Consider the following 5,831-nt stretch of genomic DNA (forward strand, 5'->3'; position numbering starts at 1 on the left):
GAAGGACTTGTGGCCTCGGCCGCCGCAAGTGAAACACTTGAAGGAGCTTGTTTTGACGGTCTCATCGGTTGGCGTAGATGATGAAGCACGCGGCTTGAAGTTGCTTGTAGTACGAGGAAGACGTCTTGAACATGCCTAAGTTTTCTTGTAATTTGACTTGTCGTCGTTGCTTGGAGAAGGCTTGGTTGATGTAGATGTTGAAGGAGTCGTTGAAGCTTGGATGTTGGAGAAGCCGTAAATCTTGGATGAGTACTTGGCGTACTTGAAGTCATCTTGCACTTGACGTTCCGCCTTTGTAGCTTGATGTACAAGCTCAATGAGGTTGGAGTAGTGTTGGAAGTCGGCGATCTTCTTGATGGGATGATTGAGTCCATTCAAAAATCTTGCCATTGTTTGCTCATCATCTTCCGTGACATTGGCTCGAATCATGGCTATCTCCATTTCCTTGTAGTATTCTTCAACACTCTTTGCTCCTTGCTTGAGGAGTTGTAGCTTCTTGAAGAGATTGCGGTTGTAGTATGTTGGTACAAAGCGTGCTCGCATGACATCCTTCATTTGAGCCCAAGTGGTGATTGGTGGTTCACTGCTTGCTTGACGGCGTTCAAGTACTTGTTCCCACCATATGAGCACATAGTCTTGGAACTCAAGTGATGCCATAGCGATCTTCTTCTCTTCCTCATAGTTGTGCAAGTGGAAAATTTTGTCGACCTTCAATGCCCATGAGAGGTACTCTTCCGGATCATTGATTCCACTGAACTTGGGCATTGCGAACTTGAGCTTGCCATAGCGTTGCTCTTCATTGTGTTGTTGGCGATGGTGATGATGACGCCCTTGACGTGGAGGGTAATCATCCTCATGTTGCTCTTGGCTCGGAGGAAGTCCATGATCAACTTGCTCTTGTTGAACTTGAGGTTGAGCTGGAGCTTGACGAGCTTGTGGAGGAGCTTGTGGAGCTTGACGTTGCACTCGCGGTTGGTAGTTCCTCTCTTGGATTTCTCCTCGAAGGGCTTCCTCTTGATTGCGCCGCTCGCGATTGTGGTTGGCAATGGCTCAGCTCGAATCTTTAAAGAGCACGTTGCACCTCAAGAGCTTGTGCTTCTCGTTGTTGTTGTTGAAGACGTTAAGCCTCAGCATCTTGTTCCTCTTGGTGTAGGCGTGCCCGCTCTTCTTCTTGGTGTCGTAGTCGTTGTCGTTCTTGAGCTTGTGCAAAATCTACTTGGTTTGATTGAGGACGAGGGATTTGCTCATCGACTTGTTCTTGTGTATGCTTGTCATGTAGCGGGTTCCGAGATGCATGCCGGTCTTGACGCGCAGCTCGTCGAAGAGCGTTTGATGACAGTGTACTTGAGTCGGAGAAGGTGTCATCGGAGTGTCGACTCGAGCGGCTCCGTCTTGAGGATGAAGAAGTGGAAGGACGCCGATTCCTCATGAAGGCGCGGATCTCGTCCATTCTTGCATCATTCTCTTGCTTGTGAGCGTCAAATTTGTTGTCGAAGTAGTCCCTCATTGCTTGTTGTTCTTGGTGCAATGCCTTTTGAGCTCCAAATAGGTGACTCTTGGTGAAAAATGATGTCATGTCGTCGTCGTTGTTGATGAGAGGTGGAGTGGTAGAAGAACTTGGCCTATCCATCATCCCAAGCAAAATGTAAGTGGTAGAAGGAAAAGAACGTATACCAAATGTACCTTGACCGAAGTTGAAGATGAATCAAGTTCACTCAAATGCGGACAATGAAATAGCACTGTTGGTACCAATTCTTGTCGGTTCTCACACCTACACACGTAAAAGCTTATGGTGGATCTTGGTTAGGATGGTGGCACAAAAATTGATGCAATAGTAAGTGAGCTTCAATAATGTTGGAAAAGATTCACAAATTCGCAAATGCAACAAGTAGACCAAGCAAGTATGGGTACACGGAAACACACACGCAAATAGATAAATGGGATTGTGCAATCCAAAAGTGAGCCAAAATGTGGAAACCACGAAAATGCTCTTGTTGCACAATACTAGAGAGACGCTAGCACGATTACACAATAGGCGTATACGCAAACTTGTGCACAACCTACTAGGCAAAAATGCAATGATCTCTATTCCAAGTATGCTATATGTATGATATTTCGGTGCTATGATCCAAGATGATCAGATATGACAATCTTAATGTTGTATGATGCTATGGTTCTTGCTTATAAGCTCTTTGCTTATCTTTCCTCTTTGCTTAAAAGCTTGGGTGGCTCTTTCACTTTTTAGCTCTTTTCTCATGCAAAACTTCATGAACCAAGATAGCAATTGTGTATGCTATGACAACTTTGTGACACACAAGTTGATCTCAAGATATGCACCACTATGGTATGATATGTATGCTATGTTGTATGATCACTAGTGTGCACAAGTCGCGTTGCCTGCAATGCTCAACGGCTAGTCTCGATGGGTAAGCTACGCAAAATGATGCAATGTGGGTATCAATGCAATTGCAAGGTATGACAAAGATGTCGTCGATGTTGCCGTGCTTGGCGATGATGAGTAGTCGGTGGAGATGAGCAGTGGTGATGTTGACGTCGAACCGTACCTATATAGCCGAAACACAGTAGGACACGCGAAACCACAACCCAAACTCTCAAAGACCAAAACGTGTCAAAATCTACATAGGAGGTAGCGGTTATCGGTGGTGGTGTTTGTGGAAGGTGGTATGGGTATGCGGAAGTAGCCGTGGGCTCCAGGCAAAATTGGGCGAGGATATGGTGGATGGTGGTGCGGGGTGGAACTGCTGCTGCCAGGGGCCGGATGTCCGGGCCAGACGCCGGATGTCCGGTGAACTCGGCGGATGTCCGGGCTCCTGGATCGGGGACGAACGCGATGAACTCCACGGGAAAAATTGCAACTCCGGGGCAAAATTTGGACGAATTGGTGTATGGAAAAGGGTGGGGAGGGTGGGGAAAGCTAGATCCACACGCAGTAACACAAATCCATGGATCAAATCCAACAAAATCTCAAAAAAAAATTGGGGCTATTTTTGGTGGGGAATTTTCGGATTTAGGACGAAAAACACAAAATCAAGCTAGAAAACACGGGGTAGGGGCTCCAAAAACGTGATCAACGTGGCTCATGATACGAAGATGATGTAGGGCGGAACCCTATGTGGACGATCTTTCACGTTTGGTGTGGATCCTACTGGGAATCACGAAGAACACGCGGAAGCACAAAGGGGGAAACACGGGGAAAACGAGAGAGAATCACGAAACCGACATAGAATCAATCACACGAGTGCTAGATCACCGAACACAAAGAGATACATATGATCCACAATCAACAAAGGTAAGGATACAAAGGTAACCGATCTTCTTCGTGAGGAGGTCTTGAATCCACGAGGGGATCTTCCCACGAGGGGGTCTTGAATCCGATTGGATCTTCTCCGAGGAGGTCGCGGTCTCTCACGAAGAGGAGATCCGATGGATGAGCGAAGCTCTATCTCTAATCTGAGCTAAATCAATGCTAACCCTAAAACGTACGGGCGGAGGGAGTATATATAGTCAAGGGGCGAAAGGATACACGGGCACTGCCCAAAGAGGCTGCGTGCAGGCAGGGGCACCGGATGTCCGGGCGTCGGGCTGGATGCCCGGTGGTTCACGAGGGACCGGATGTCCGGGCTGGAGGTGCCGGATGTCCGATGCTTCCGGAGAGGCCGGATGTCCGGTGCTGAGGGCGCATGTCCGGGCTGTTGGGGTGACCTTCTGAGCATTCGGGACACCTGGGCTGGATATCCGGGCGGGAGGCCGGATTTCCGGTGGATGGCCGGATGTTCGGGATTGATGCCGGATGTCCGGTCGCTGTAGCCTTCTTCTGAAGAGTCTGGACGTGTATATCTCCAGGGGCCGGATGTCCGGGGTCCTGGCCGGATGTCCTGTGCCTAGAGGCTGCTTTTGCCTTCTTCCATGGGTTCTCTTCATCCGTGGACTTGGGGTCTTGTTCATCTTCATGTGCATCCTCGAGAGGGTCCTCTTGGTACCTAATCATGCACAACATTCCGGATTGAGGTAGTAGCAATGTCTCGAGAGGGTCATATGATATATCACTAAGGAGAGAAGTCACCTTGGTCTCGAGAGCTCGAGCTCGTGCTCTAGTCATGGGTCCTCTTGGTGCTTGGTGAGGCGACGGTAGGTCCATGGGGATGACCGAAGGATGCTCCGCATAACGGTGGGTTTTTGTTGTTGTTGTTGTTGCCTTGGTTTTGAATGATCACCTGCATCAAGGCATTCTGCTGTTGGATCAACTGGGTGAGCTCCGATGGGAAAGTGAATCTGGGGTCACGTGATGTAGGGCGGAACCCTATGTGGACGATCTTTCACGTTTGGAGGGGATCCTACGGGGAATCATGAAGAACACACAGAAGCACGAAGGGAAATACAGGGAAAACGAGGGAGAAATCACTCAACCGACAAGGAATCAATCACACGAGTGCTAGATCATCGAAAGCAAAGAGTAACATATGATCCACAATCAACAAAGGTAAGGATACAAAGGAACCGTTCTTCTCCTTACGGAGGTCTTGGTGGTCTTCCCTAGAAAGGGGTCTTCAATCCGCTTGGGGAATCTTCTCCGAAGAGGTCGTGAGCTCCGAGGAGAAGTAACCGAGTGGATGAGCAAGGCTCTCACACAAACATGAGCTAAACCAATGATACCCTAACTAGGAGGAGGTGGAGGAGTATATATAGTCTAGGGCCACGAAGGGGTAAGTGAGGGTGAAGGGGTACATGGGCTCGGCCCGTTACACTGTGCGCAGACAGGCCGGTTGTACCGATTGAGGGGGTGGTTGTACCGCTGGCGACTCATGGAGGGCGGAAGTACCGAACGAGGAAGGCGGTACTACCGCTGGGGTCAGGTGCTGGCTTCTACAGATGGGCGTCGGGGGCCCCAGCGGTTGTACCGGTCGTTGGGCCGGTAGTACCGGTCTTTTGGGATTTACCGGTACATCCGGTGCTGTACCGGCCTTGCACCGCTTTATCACAGAATGGTGGCTGGTTTTTGGGCGGTAGTCGGTCGGTTGTTCTGCCCGGGCCGTTGTTGGGCGGTTGTACCGGTCCTTCCAGGCTGGGCAGAATGGCTCCTCGATCTTGATGTCCATCTTGCACCACTCCTTCTCCTTGGTTGCTTACATGGTACCTGAGCACGCAAAGTGTCTCCGTTTGAGGTAGTAGCCATGTCTCAAATGGGTCAAAGGGAAGTTCAACAAGGAGAGAGTTAACCTCGGATTGGATGGCACGTGCTTGAGCTCTTGTCATGGGTCCTCTTGGAGCTTGTGTGGTCGAAGTAGTGTCCATGGGGATGATGGAGGGATGCTCCGCATCATCTCCCCCCCCCCCCTTGGGAGAGATCCGACCTCAGATCAAAAACTTCATCTCCATGGTATGGCGCGAGGTCCTTGACGTTGAAGATGTCGCTCACATTGTACTTGCCTCGTGGTAGGTCGATCTTGTAGGCGTTGTCGTTGTAGCGTGCTAGCACCTTGAAAGGTCCATCGGCTCGAGGGAGAAGCTTGGACTTGCGTTCGTTGGGGAAGCGGTCCTTGCGAAGGTGTAGCCACACTAGATCACCAATGTTGAAGACCATGGGTTGCTTGTTGACGTTGAGCTTGGTCACTAGTCGTTGTACTTGGTGCTCGATGGTGTGCCTTGTATCTTCATGCATCTTCTTGATGTAACTTGCACGAGCACTTGCATCGAGGTTGGTTCGCTCTTGTAGAGGAAGAGGTAGAATGTCCAATGGGGACAACGGGTTGAAGCCGTAGACGACCTCGAAGGGGGACTTACCGGTCGTCGATTGTCCTGCACGGTTGTAG

This window comes from Triticum aestivum, chromosome 7B, assembly GCF_018294505.1.
Source record: "Triticum aestivum cultivar Chinese Spring chromosome 7B, IWGSC CS RefSeq v2.1, whole genome shotgun sequence".
In the NCBI taxonomy this organism is placed as follows: domain Eukaryota; kingdom Viridiplantae; phylum Streptophyta; class Magnoliopsida; order Poales; family Poaceae; genus Triticum; species Triticum aestivum.